The sequence below is a fragment of the Sminthopsis crassicaudata genome, chromosome 4 (assembly GCF_048593235.1).
Source record: "Sminthopsis crassicaudata isolate SCR6 chromosome 4, ASM4859323v1, whole genome shotgun sequence".
NCBI classification, from domain to species: domain Eukaryota; kingdom Metazoa; phylum Chordata; class Mammalia; order Dasyuromorphia; family Dasyuridae; genus Sminthopsis; species Sminthopsis crassicaudata.
The window spans coordinates 36,053,676-36,069,019 of record NC_133620.1 but is presented as its reverse complement, the minus strand read 5'-3'; the positions used below and the strand labels follow the sequence as shown (position 1 = coordinate 36,069,019).

Genomic DNA, 15,344 nt, shown 5'->3' with positions numbered 1-15,344 from the left:
GAGCCTTGTGGTGTCGTAAACAATGTCACCTCTCAGATGGGCACCACCTGTAATAGGTTCAGAAATGTCAACTGTAATTAAACATTTTATTTTCAAGTATAATTCATAGGTCATGTACATGGAGGACTGCTTTCCACCATGAAAAATTTTAAAGTACTGGGCTGTGCAAACAAGAAACAGGCCTTCGCTTTAAAATAATTGTTATAGCATTTAAAAAGGCACATACAAAGCACCTGTGAACTAATTATTACTGCTCTAAGGCATATGCTGACGACTTTTTTTTGTAAACTTTTGAATTGTTAATTTGGTCATATATGAGTCTCACAATAACATCGTCTCATCTACACCTTATCATTAATTGTTATCTCTGCTCTAAAGAGAAATCATTGAACAAAATGGTGAAAGGACATAATCTTGGATCACACAGATAATACCATTTTACTACTAATAGGACCAGAGATCCAAAGCAGGAAGTGACTTCAGAGACTATCTGATATGACACCTTTATTTCTGATAGATGAGGAAACTGAAACTCAGAGTGTGTTCAAAATTACCTGCGTTATGACCCAGGTCATTGATAGAAAGAAAGGCTTTAGACATATTTATAGCCAAATAGAAATCTATTGATTGAAGAAGGACAAGTTGTGGTCAAAATTGAAATGAAAAATTCTTCTGCCATAAGAAATGAGGACTAGATAAATGTGAAGAAGCATGAAAAAATATACATGAATTGATGCAAAGTGAACAGAGCCAAGAAAACAACAAACACAATGACTGCAACAATGAAAGTGAAAAGAACAACCACAAAACAATCAAAACTGAAAATTGATAAATTATGAAGAATAAGCTTGGCTACAAAAAAAAAAAAAGAAAGAAACAAAGAAAGAAAGAAAGAAAGAAGGAATACATTTCTCCCCACTTTTTTTTTGCAGAGATTGATATCTACACATGTGGAACATTGCAAATCAGGTCAATTTTATTTGATATCTTAGTAAGTTTTGTTGATTTTTTTCTTCTTCCTTTTTTTTTTTCTTTAAAAAAAAGTCCTTATCATAAGACATGGCTATCTTGAAGGTAAAGGGGAAGAGAGACAAGGAAAAATTTAGACAATGTAAAAAATAAAAAAAAAATCAATAAATTTTTTTTGTTTATTCAAAATCACACAGATCATCAAAAGTGGTATTTGAACCCAATTGGGTGAATGTCTGAAATATCTGTGAATTAATCCCTTCGGTTCATAGCTTTAATATGAAACCGGGTAAGATAAAGCTCTAATTTCTTAAAAGGAATTCTCAGGACTAACTAATTAGTTACTGGTCTCTAAATTGGGTAGAATTCCTAGTAATCCCTGAGGAGAAAGGGGAGAAAAGAATGTAAATTGAAAGAAGGCAGATAAAGAGAGAAACAGACACAGAGGGAAAAAAAAAGAGAGTGTAAAAATTCTGGAGTGTAGAAATTTAGAGCAGCATTATAAAGGACAAAAAGTGGGATGAGCAAACTTTATCTTTTTCTGACCCATTGGGAATTCATAACCACAATCTGATTTGATTTGATTTTTTTTTCTGTCTCTAAAAGGAAAAAAAAGGAGCTTCTTCCCATAAACACCAACCCTCTTCCAAAATATCAATGGCGACAGAGAGGACAGGTAGAGAAATATTGACTCTCCCAGAATTTCAAATTTGGAAAAGCTGTCCTTGTATTTAAAGAAAAAATCACCCACCCACCACTCTCCTTAGAAACATTCCTTCTACTTTTGAAACAAAAATAAAACTACATACCACAAAGCCTTTCTTGTGTCTTCCTGTTGAGACTGGGACTTCCAGGCCTGTAAATGGAAAAAAGGAGGGATGATTAACTCCAGTTTAGAACTAAGAAACAAAGGGAAATGCCAGTGTTCTCAAATTTATGGTACAGCAATCCAATTTGCTTGTAAAAGAAGCAGAAGCTGAACTTGGTTGTTTGAATTTTCCCCACCTACACAGATCCAGTCTAATAATCAACAGGTATTTTATGAGCACTAACTGTATACCACATGTGAACAGACCCTCATCCTCAGTGTCTCTTTTAAGCATCCAAAGCCTCTCATACTAAAGCATCTCCTCAGCAGAATACTGGCAAGGCCATTTGCTGTTACCAGTGTGAGGAGTCTTTTGGAATTCTCAACTACTCTAGCATTTGGGGGGAAAGTGAAGAAAAGGAGGCCATTTCTAGGCTGAGATCATTTAAGTACAAAAACTAGGAAGGTCCTGGCAGTCATACCTGAACTAGAGAATGAACTCTTTCCCCAAGAAGCATCTGTTTTATCAAGTCATCTTATATTATACTGACCAAATGAAAATACACATTCTGAAAGAGTTTCAGTTCTCAAACATTTCACCTGAATAAATGATACTGATTAGTTTAGGAACAAATTTAATATTTAAAAGGCAGGGGAAAGATTTTGACTGGAAAACTAATTGATCAGCTTCTTTTCCTAAATTGCACATCCCTAAAACTTTTGCACTGGGGATCTCTTAAAGCAAAATGAATGATTTTGTTTTGCAAAATAATTTAGATGTTAAAAAATTACATTTTCCACCAAAATCTTAGTTACTTAGATTAGACGTTAACCAAAAGCTGTCTTCGGCTTAAATAGAATTTAGCCTTTGAAGTGATTTCATTTATTTATTTATTTTTATTAATCTTCTTCTGATGTAGGTGCTTGGAATTCTAGGAAGGTGCTGCTGCTCCCTGTTCTGTGCATCACTTACTGTAATTTATTTTCAGAACATAATTCTATTTATAAATGAAAATCCTATTAAAAGAAGACAAGAAAAATTAGTCCTCAGCTTTGCATTGGTAGAGTAGAAACAAAATGAGCGGCCTAACCCGAAGTGACATTTACAAATTACCTGTTAATTTAAACCGGGTTGAAGGATGACAGAGTTTAGTCAGACTGACAGGAAGTACCGAAGGAATGACAGTTGGGCCTGGAGTGGTCATAAAACTCTTTCAGCTTGCACATTTATCTATCTTCTCCCCCTCTTCACCCTCCTCCTCCTGGCCCCCCATGCACACACCACCCAAAAAGAGAAAAAGCCTCCTAGATCATCAGTAATATATTTGCAAAAATATTTACACTTTGGAAGTTGGGCAAGCAATGGTTTTACAGAATTGAAGGTCAGCTTCCACTTTATTTATTTTGTTTAAAGGGGAAACATTTTTTACTTAAACGTGGACTCCCTGTCTTTACTCCTACCATTGCTCTTTGTGACCCTTCCCCCAAGACACACACAAAAAGCTAAACCACATGACTTTATTGTTAATGGTAGTGAGAGGAAAAGTGACAAGGGTTCCATCCTCCAGCTGCTACTTGCTCTAAGACCAGATCCTTTGTTCACAGATTACTTTGAAGAAGCGTGATTACACATGAGGGCTGTGGAAGAGACTAACACATGGGAGTTCACACAGAAACATATATGGTTACAGGAGTGTCTCCAAAAACAAGCAGCATAAAGGTGTTGAGATACTGTTTTTATTTGCTTCAGCTTTTTCCATTTACCTTTTTTTTTTTTTAAATACCAAAAGAACTTTGGAAGGAAACTATTAAAGGGAAAAAAAGTCTTTTAACTAAGAAGCCTAAAGCAGCAGAAAGCATTTTGATACTTGGTGAAAAATCCCATTTAAATTGCTGCTGGAATAAATATCCCCAGACCTATGAGGTCTAAATAGATTCCATTATGTAACAACTACAACCCATTTTCACCAGCGTATACTTTACATTCAACCTGCAATGAGCTGCATTTTCCTCTCTAGTGGGCATGTCCCCCATTAGCACTAATAAGAGCTACACTTGAACACAGAGAAAACGACACAGTACACCCAGCACTTTAGCCTTTCCATAGGAAAAACCTCCCCCTATTTAAGGCTAAAAAAGGCCTTGACTTTTTTTTTTTTTTAAACGGAGTCCAGCCCTTGGATTCTACAATTACTGAACTTAAATGAGGCTCAGTGGCACACCAATTTTGCATGTTGGGTTGTAACTCCGCGACAGGAAGTTCTGTCATTGTATTTCTGGGATTTAGAGCACAGCGTGTTTCAAACAAGCACTGAATGCCCTCTACATGTTGCCCCATTCTATAATTCTCTGGACTGTGCAGGGATAATCCTGTAACCCTGAAGCAATTCCTGGGCATGATTCATAAACTGATTTTCAGCTGAATGGTCCCTGGCATTTGAGTAAGTGTCAAAGTTAAAACCAGAGGGGAGTGATTGGGCTTTTGTCCCAGGGTCCCAAGACATATAGGAGGGAAAGGAAAGGGAATGAGCATTTATACAGTGCCTACTATGTGCCAGGCATTCTGCTAAGCACTTTACAAATATGATCTCATTTGATCATATAGGACACCTATTGCAGTGACTTCACAACCCTCTCAGCAGCAGCTAATCCTTGAGTAATGTAGAGGAGATGCTGTGATTTTTTTTTTCAGCACATGCTTACCTCTCATTGTGGTACCCCAAGTCTCACACACACACACACACACACACACACACACACACACACACACACTCCCCTTATGAAAATTCTAAGTTACCATCTTGGTAACTGTCTTTGTACCATGGGATCCTATGAGAAGCAAAGAACTACTCGTATACATTTTTATGAAGAGAAAATACTGTACTTGGTATCAGCAATGTTTGAGTTCCAATCCATTTCTGATAATTACTAGCTGTAACCCTGGAAAAGTCAATTAAGATCTATGTGTCTTAGGAAACTCCCAGGACTTATATATTAAGTCATGGATCCTGTCATGTAGTCTGAATTCATGGAAGGGGTTATCACATTTGATGTTCCCTAACCTGTCAAAGTTACCGATGTTTCTTGCATTTATATATTTGTCATTCTGAGGAATGATCCCCATATTAGACTATATCTCACATTCAAAAATGGACCAGACTTCTCAGAGTAGAACCAAATATTTTTATGTAGCTAAAAAGGATATAGGAGCAAAGATATAGGTAACCAGAATTTCACCATGAACTATTAATATATCTTACTAAGAAACTAACTTTGGAGATATAGAATATATCCAAAGATCTTGTTTTAAAAGTACAATTTTAAAAAGTCATGCCTAAAACTGGACCCAATTTTCCATCCTTAACCCTGACTGTAGGAAGTACTCCATTCTTACTTTCCACCCCATTAAATGATACTACCCAGTTTTTAAAGAATTCCCTTGATATTATTCTGCTCTAATAGTAATAATCCTCCAAGCCCCTTCCCCAAAAAAACCCTCTTCAATGTATAAATATTAATTCTGGTCCAGTAAGGAATGACCATGAGAAATTTTTTAACTTTATTGGCCCACAAGTATAACTGTGAAAAAAGTAGGCACTCACTAATGTTTCTACCCCCATCCCATGCCATGTACTACAAAAATGGAAAAAGAAGCTTCACATTACCCCCCCCATACACCTCTTAGACATGTAGAAAAACCCTTTCTTATGCCAAATGCTATTTTTGAGCCTTACTTCAATATGGTTTTGAAGATAAATTATAAATTATCTGTGTCTCAGACTCTTCTGTCACACTGCTGTCAAAAAGCATATGCTTCTTGGGACAATCATGGTTATTTCTACAAGATTTATGAAATGTTCTTTTCTCTAAGATTGATATCCATGTCCTCATACCGTCTATCAAGGGCATATGATAATGATGGCGATCAATGTTATTTTAACAGTGCACAAAGGCCATGGTGTCAAGGCCATCTCTTCATTAGACAACAGGACTATTGATTATTAACTAGAGAATAGCTTGAATAGAAATCTCTGCCCTACCTCCCACACCAAGAAATTGCCAGTGGGCAAGCAGATTCCATAACTTGTCAATTACTGTGGAATAACCTATTTGAGAGTAGCAGAATCATTAAATGAGGCATCCCACAATGAGCTATTTCTCTTACTTCAAATCCCTCTTTCCCAACTCTGAAACTTCTCCAGTCCTGGGAGACTATTTGGAGCTTGAACCCTTACGTCAGAAGCTTGATGGAATTTGTGGGAAGAGAATTAAAGAAAGTTTAGGGGTAATCTTGAGCAAAAGGAACGTTAAAGTTTGGTCCAATGGAAAGAATACTAAATTGGGAATTAAATAACCTAGATTAGAAGTCTTGTGCTAGCTCAGGCTATCTGCATGATCTTGGGAAAGTCCCTCTGGGTTAATCAATGTATCAATAAACATTTAGTTAAATGCCTACTATGTGTGAGGTATTGTGTTAAACTCCGGGAATACAAAAAGAGGTAAAAAAGCTTGCCATGTCAAGGACCTCACAATGTAATGGGGGAGACAGCAAACAAACATTTGTGCTATATATAGGATAAGTAGGAAATGAGGAGAAGGAAGGCACTAGAATTAAGTGTGGTTGGGAAAAGTTTCTCATAAAAGGGATGATTTTAGTTGGAACTAAAAGAAAGATAAGAATGCAAGAAGGTAGTGACGAGGACAAAGTATTCCAGACATGTTGGACAGCTGGAGAAATTGCTCTGAGCTAAGAGATAGTTAATTGTTCTTGGAACAGCAAGACCAGTGTTTCCTGATCAACATAAGAAAACTGGAAAGGTAGGAGAGGACCAGCTTATGAAAGGCTTTGAAAGCCAGACAGAGGATTGTGTATTAGATCAAGGAGGAAGCCACTACAGTTTTTTGAGCAGGAGATTACATAATCGAATCTGTGTTTTAGGAAAAATGAGTTTGGTGATTGAATGAAGAAAGGTTTGAGATGGGGATAGATGAGGCAGGCAGATCCACCAGCAGGCTATTGAAATAAGCCTGAATTTCAGTTTCCTCCTCTGTAAAATGAATGGGTCAGAGGAGATAACCTTGGATATCCATTTCAACTCTGAGTCCATAATGACCCTTCTGCTAAAACTTAAACTTATTACTCTTCAGCTCACTGTAATCCGTGGGAAAGACAAAAACATTGGGAAGTACTGGGCAAAATAAGGAGAAAATATCAGGACGGAGATGGGAATAAATGATACATTTGATGATAAAAAGAGGAGCAAAACTTAGTAGGGCAGAAAGAGTATTGGCTTTGAAATCTAATAACCTAATTTTGCATCCTGGCTCTGCCATTTAACTGTCTATGTGAGCTTAGGCATATCATTTCCTTTCTTGACTGCTGGTGGTGAAATGGAGTTGAATAAGGTCTCTTCTACCTCTCAATCTCCTGAATCTCTTCCCTTTTTGCTGCACAATTCCTATTCTTGCTCAGCAGACACAAACCAGAGGAAGCCACATACTGTGTATTGGCAAAATACTGTGTACCTAGCAAAAAGTCATATCAGTGTTAGTAGGGTCCAAAAGTTTTCTACATGCAAATTTATCTGCCGCACATTCTAGTTGCCCTGAGCTATGAGTGATGAAATGCATTCACTCCCTGCGCAGGTGTTAACGGGGTCTCTCTATCCTGAAGCCATATATTTGGAATGTAAGGCAATTTCCCTATCACATCTGCTTTAATTGGACCATGTTTCCTAATAAGCATAATTTCCCCCTTGACCAGCCCTCTATGCATATAAGCTGAGAAAGAAAAAAAAAAGGAGCATTAAAAGAAGGGCACTAAGAAAATCAGAATATTCAGAACAGCGATTTGAACATTTGAACGCCTAGTAATAGAGTCCAGCAGTCCTCTCTTCTCTAAGTAAAGCAAATGGCAGGAGGCATGTGGTAAACTGATTAGTGTGGACCGATGTGGACATTTATTGCCCAAAGGAAGGAAGTCCACTAATCTTCCTGTCTAATGTTTAAACCTCTGTTTTCACTTCTTTCCCAACTAACCTCTCTCTAGATCCAATTCATCACCTGTCTTAGGCCCCCAACTGCTACTGAAATCAAGAAAGTCAAGGGAGCAGCAAATTGGGCCCTCTGTGAGTTTACTCACACCATTCTCCATAACCTTACTGGGATCACTTTGCTGGCACATTGAAAACATGCATGGCTATGGATAGTAGAACTGTTGTTTCTTTTCTTCTCAAAAATAACAGTTTTTCTTTTTTATCCCATTGACAATCTCATGGATTGTTTGTGTTTTTGATCTGATGATTTCAAAGAGAATAAGGCACTAACTATTATCATGTTCCATTGTGACTTTGGTCAAATTGTCTGTGCTTAACATATGCATCTATTTAACATGTCAGAAAAATATTCAGAAATGCCCAAAGGACACATGGTATGTTTCTCAAAAGGATAAAGAACCACAAAAAAATAGGGGAATTTAAAGCCAGGTGGGAAATGAGAGGGGCCAGAGCCAGAATGGGGTAAGAGTGAAAACTAGATGAAATCTATGTAATTCCCTGAATACAGTAGACATTTAATTAATGTTTCCAGAATTGAGTTGAACAGAGTGAATAGGAGATGAAAATAAAACATTCTTTCTTAGGGATAACCAAATCTATCTATCTCGTTAATCATATCTAGGGCACTTGCTGATTGATTAATTGATTAGTTGATTATCTTTGATCAATCACTGTCCCCCCAGTGGTCTAGGTTACTCTGTTTTTTTGTCTATGGTTTTATTTATTGATGTATTTTGTTCTGAAATCACATTTATTTCCTAATATACTTCCCACACAATCTAGTAACCATTTTATCTCTTGTAACAAAGATTTAAAAAAAAAAGCAGTTATAGCAAAACCTATACATCGAACACGGCCAACTGCATATGCTAGGTCATACCCATGGTTCTACCCAACAAAGGATAGTAGGTACACTTTCTCAATGCTTCTCAAAGGTTATTCTTGGTTATCATAATGACACTGATTCCTCTTTCTTTTTTGTTTTCCAGTTTTCTATTTACATTGATGTTTTCATTGACTCAACAGTACCCAAGCTTGCAGCAGTAATATCCAACCAACCACCACAGAGAAGGGTCAGCAGAGGAAGATGAGCTCTGGCTAAGAAAAAGCACCCTTTGCCCAAAAAAGGTGGAATGCAGGAGGAACTCAGCTGGAGAAAATGATTCCATACCCTGCCTCTGTTCCCTGACCCAATCCCAACACACACACACACACAGACACACACACACACACACACACAGACACACACACACACCACATACACACAAAAAAAAACATCCTTCATATACACATACACCCTGTAGATTAAGAGGGCTTAGAGCTCAACTCTTAATCACAAAGAATAATTGATAGATAACATAAGTTTAATTGTTGATCTGTCACCCACCATAGAGCTGATAACTTATAATTTCCTACCATTTCTTTCTTTTCCTATCTAAATATTTAATAAATCAGTGGTCACATATGATAAAATTATCTTCCAACTATAACCTTTTATTCTCTCATTTCTCATTGTCTTCCATTATCATTCACTTTCGTGCTATATATAATGAGACACCTTACCACTTTTTCTGTGTCTTCTGGAATTCTTGTTCTATAATGAACCAACTTCCCTGTACTTCTCTCTTTCACAATCCTCCCATCTTTACCGAGACTTGACTTCTCTCTCACTACCCTACATCTCTGGCTGTCCTCTCTACTACTGATTATGCCTTCACTCATATCCCCTAAAATACTGGTGCTAGAGGGCGAATCAGAATATTCTTTGTTTCCCATATTCTTTCTCGACAATCCCTTTCCCATGATCACTCAGCCATCTCATCTCCTTGGAAGTTCACAATTTTTCTAATCAATGCAGATTATAGTGGCCATTGTGTTATATTGGTCTCTATGTCATTCTCCCATCTTTCTTCCCCCCCCCCTCCATCTTTTCTTAATGTATTCAATACTAGGATTACCATGTTGCTCTCTTCCCCAACTCTAGCCCTTATATTAGGGGAAGTAAATGCATCACCTAGATCTCCACCAAGCTCCCTGATTTTTCAGTTTCTCAACTATTTCAAATCCTAAGAGCCACTTCTTTATTCCATCTTAACCACACATAGATTTATTCATGCGCTAGATGCCACTATTACTTACAAATGATATACTTCCCTAATATAAAATCCCAATATGTCAGTAATTGTGACCTTCTATCATTCCATATCTCTTTAGACCTTATTCCTCCTAAAGCTATCACTTACTCTAAGATTTTCCACTCCTACCACTAGTCTCAGAATTTTCTTAGTTTGTTACCTATCCTCTGATTGCCCTTTCTTCACTTTCTGATCTTGATTCCATATTAAACCAATTCATCTCTCTCTACATTGTCTTCTTCCCTTGAATCATTTACCCTCTTTTACTATTTCTGTTCATCCTTTGACAAAAATATTTATGGCATTATTCCCATTATCTGCATCCTCTAGTATTATATACATGCTCCTAAACAGAGCTAGAAGAAGTCATACAACCATGAGGAGTGAGTACATGATAAATTTTTGTCATTCAATATCAACTGGGCATTCCTTCCAACCAGCCGATAATATAACTTACCTAGATAGCACAGTATATATACTGATTTGGAGTCAAGAAGATCTGAATTTAAATGTGGCCCCAGGAACTGCCTAGTTGTGTGACTCTAGGCAAGCTTTTGTTTCTGCCTCAGTTTCCTCAAATGTAAAATGTGGATAATAGCATCTACTTCTCCCAGTTGTTGTGATGATCAAAAGATATAATATTTATAAAATACTCTTCAGAGTGCTTAAAATATAGTTAAGTGCTTAATAAATCTTTATTTCCTTCATTCTTTCATTATACCCTTTCCTAATTGATTCCCTATCTAATTCCTACATTTTCTAGAACTTTGATTTTCTGCTCAAAGCTTCCCTACTTCTCTTTTCCTTCACTTTCTCCTAGCTAAGAACTGGCCTCTTTATTGATAAGATTAAAGCCATTTGATGTGAAATCACTCTTTTCCCTCTTTTTTGATTTCAAAACCCCTTGACAACAACAAATACTCTTGCTTCCTATCTCAATAATCTTATAATGAGCCCAAGGCCAACCCTGATACATGTTCCCATGATACCATCCTCTCTCTAGAATATATACTCAATCATGCTACTCCCACTCCTGCTCAACACAAACACTCTCATCTTCAACATCTTCCTAGCTACCTGTTCCTTTCTTACTGTGTTGAAGCAGGCCTGTTTAAAAAAAAAAAACACTTTGTTAAAAAATTTTTGTTAGACAAAATTCTCCCCTCAAGCTATTGGATCTAAGCAGGAAGATTAGTGATGAACAATTGCTTTTTGGATCCTTCCCCTGAGATATTCTGATTCCTGATCTTATCTATCATTTTCTCCATAAATATACACAAGGACTTTTGGTTTTCACAGCCCTTAGTCTGAATAATTTGGAATATTAATGTCACAAATATTGGCATATCTGACTGAATAATTCTAACTAAACATTACTAAGAATAAAATATTCCTAAATACTAATAAAATATTGGTGATTTCCAATTTTTATTTTTAAATTACTTTTATATGATTACATCATTATTGTTGCCCACATTTCCCCCATCTCCTTCCCCTTACTCCCTCTTAAAGAATCATCCCATATAACAAAGAATTTTTTAAAAGAAAAAGTGGAAGATGATTTTAAAAGCCCAGCAAAACCTCTCAATAACTAAAAATATCTGAAAACACATTTAATATTCAATGCCACCTGAACTTCTCATCTCTCCAAAAGAGCAGAGAAAAGGATCTCAAGTATCTTCTTTGGGGCCATGCTTATTCTTTGTAATTTTGCAACATTTACTGTTAAGTGTGTGATAATCATTGTTCTTACATTTACATTCTTATAGCCACCATGTCCATTGTTTTCTTGGTTCTATTTTATTTGACTTTGCATCAGTTCATATAAGTCTTTTCATGTTACTCTGTATTCTCTGTAGACTATATTCTAATGTATTCAAACAGCAATATAGTCCATTCCATTAATACAAATCAGTTGCACCAATCTATTTAGCCAATTCTCAGTTGATACAGCCCAACTTTGGAATCTTCTATCTCTAAATCTGTGACCCCATGTTTCTACATATCCATATCACTGCATCTTGTAAAGAAGCACGTTTGTTCTGAAATTCCCATCAGCATCCCTGAGAAGGTGAGAATTCAGTGAATTATTGAGCTCCCGTTAGAGAAAATGTGTGACTAGTAGCAATGACAAAAGTTTTAGGGGGGACCTTTGAGAATATGAAATTAAATCATTGGGCAAACAATAGGCAAGTTTTCAGGAGTGAATCCAGATTATGGAAACACACAAAACATTCACTTCTAAATGGGAGCAGGTGGATATGTTGTCAAAGATCACTTTTAGTTTCGTATCTATGATCTTATGATCCATAAAATGGTGGTTGTAAGGAATATATACTACAATCTTTGGCATTTGAACAAACAAAACAACTACTATTAACAACCTTAGGTTGTTTTGTTAAAGAAAGAGGAATATATTACTATGTTTGGAAGAAATTAGGAATACAAATATTTTGGGAGAAGCTCTGGACAACTACAACTAATATGCTATTATTGGTTGGTATAGAGGTCTTCAAGTGCTGAAGATTGGAAGATATTTCCTTACCACCATCATTTTGTAGATCATAAGATCATAGCAAATGGTGAAGGAAAAGAGTTCTTCCTGATTTCAGATCCAATGCTCAATCTACCATACCTTAGGTTTTCTGACTGTAGATATAACTATAACTTGATTTGGCAGAGAGCTGGGCAGTTTAGTGGATAGACCTCCATGCTTGGAGTAACGAAGACTCATCTTTGTAAATTCAAATCTGGCTTCAGACTCTTACTCATTTGTGATCCAGGACAAGTCACTTAACCCTGTTTGCCTCAATTACCTCATCTGAAAAATGAGCTAGAGAAGGAAATGACAAACCACTGTAGAACCTTTGCCAAGAAAACCTCAGATAGTGTCATGAATAGTCAGACATGACTGAAAAATGACTAAACAACAGTTAAAACTTGGCTTTTTAAAGAAGACAGCCTTGGATCTGTTACCATCATCACCCTCCAATTATCTGACCTCTAGCTTATCATTCCTATATTAAGTCATTGTTCTATTGGGTCTAGAAAGATTTTCAATCTTTAATAATTTCCTTTTATAACACAAATATATAGTGGAGAAAAGGAAATATGTGCTAAGCCATATCACTTAATATCTAACTCATATCATAGGGTAATAAATAATAAATTTAGAGATTGAAGGGGACCTTAAAAATCATTCCTCTTATACATGAGCTAAATGAGGCTGAGGATGGTTACATGATATGCCTTGGATCTTATTTTTAAATAGAAAAGCCAGGATTCAAAGCCAGGTCCTCTAACTCCAAATCTGGTCTTCTCCCTTCTTCCACTGCACTGACAGCATTTACTTTATCTAGCAGTTGGCTACGAACATTGCCTCAAAGCAATTACATATAATATAGACATCTGAAATAGATAGAACAGAAAAGAGGAGGAAGAATGAAATATTCTCATAATGTCTGGGTTTTGCACCACTGCATAGAAAGCCAGATGGAAGAATAGTCACATTCATGTTATTTTAAGATATACTAAGAGTTTATTTTTCTTCATAAAACTTGAGTTCAATAATCTGAATGTTAGTTGCATTCTACTGATAAGGTAGAGAAAGGAGTATGCTAGTAAATATTTAACAACCAGGTTTCTAAGGGAAAGGAGGCTACATTCATGACACCATTTTATTTATTTATTTATTTATTTTTCCTGAGGCTGGGATTAAGTGACTTGCCCAGAGTCACACAGCCAGGAAGTTTTAAGTGTCTGAGACTAGATCTGAACTCAGGTCCTCCTGAATTCAAGGCTAATGCTCTATCCACTGCACCACCTAGCTGCCCTCCATGACACCATTTTAAAGTTTAATCTGTCTTTTTTTTAAAAAACATTTTCTCTATCACTTTTTTGAGTCTAGACAATTAACATAATAATAAATTAAGCTCTAATTTGTAGTATTTGCCAACTTCTGAAATGTAAATGCTCACACTGAAAATTTAATAATTGGCTTTCAGGATCCAGACAACAGACCTCTGGGTAAAATGAGCTAGAACTCATGGAACTTATAAGTGTCAGAGTTGGAAAGATTTACCTGGTATTATGCGAATCACTTTACAAATATCATCTCATTCTACCTCCATAACAACACTGTGAGGTAGATATGAATATCATCATCCCTATTTTACAGTTGGGTAAACTGTGGAATACAAGAATGATTTGCCCAGAGTCATACAGCTACTAAGTGTCTGATGCTATATTTGAACTTGACTCTAGGTCAACCCACTATGCTATCTCTGATGAGAGCTAGGACATCAACTCAGGTTGTCCAATTCCAATAATGCCACAATACTTTTTGTTTGGTTTCTCAAAGAGCAGAACTTTTCATTAAAGTAAGGGTAAAATTATCTTTCTTCACATATAGATGAGAAAATTGAGGCCCAGAGAAAATGAGGAATTCTTTTTTTTTAATCTTCAGTGAATAAATGGTTTGTGAAAAGATAGAATTCAGAGGAGTTAGAAATTAAGGAGATTTCAGTGAGATAGAATACAGTCTAATAAGGTGAAATGAAATAGGGATTAATTTAAATTCTTCAACTTGGGTTCAAAAAAATCTAATTCAAAAGTATAAAAGCATTTGTACAAATAGCAGTTCTTGGGTGGGGAACAAAGATGTGGAAGGAAAGACAAAAGAACCAACTTTAAATAAAGTTGGTAGGACTAGGAAAACAATATACAATTATTAGAACAATGTAAACAGATTTTTTAAAAATGAAATTAAACTGAATTCTGTATAATTATACTGAGCTTACCTTAGGAGAAAAGTAGTGAAAATGTACTTATTCCCTTTACTACAAAGACAAGTGACAATGGATATGCAGGACTGACAGAGGGTCAGATACAATCAATGGCTTGGTCAGTTTTGCTGTGAACTGCTTTTCTTCTCTCTCTCTCTTTTTTTAATCTCTCTCTTAAGTGATGTTTTGATGGGTTGGGTAGTAGGTAAGGCTATGGATATCACATTCACATAGCAAAACTCTTGGTCATTTAATGCCTATTTTAAGTTACATCTACTCTCTTTACTTACTGAGTTATGGATTATTTTATAGGGAGGAAGTGATAAGAAGCCTTTCACCAAAAGTGAAGCTTGCATAAATGGATGAGCCAATCAGTCAATCCACTAGTTATGTCTTCAAATCATCTAACTAGTCATCAATGTCCCAGTATCATTTTGGCCACTTGCTAGGTCCTGGATAACTACTCAACATCAATTATATTTTACAAAGGAATATTTACTGAGATTATATAACAAGGACAGAAGTATACAAACACCCCACTGAAATGAGCTTAACTCTTCCTTCTAAATCTAAGTACCCTGATAAAGAGAGA

General features: G+C 36.1%; 1 long non-coding RNA gene across 2 annotated transcripts in view; it reads right to left on the bottom strand.

The window, feature by feature from the left end:
* The window catches only part of LOC141541812 (uncharacterized), a 134,800-nt gene that overhangs the window by 90,647 nt on the left and 28,809 nt on the right, over positions 1-15,344 (bottom strand). For both annotated transcript variants that reach the window (XR_012481907.1, XR_012481908.1), the window contains exon 3: positions 1,779-1,825. This is a non-coding gene — a long non-coding RNA (uncharacterized LOC141541812). The remainder of the gene's footprint in view (positions 1-1,778; positions 1,826-15,344) is intronic.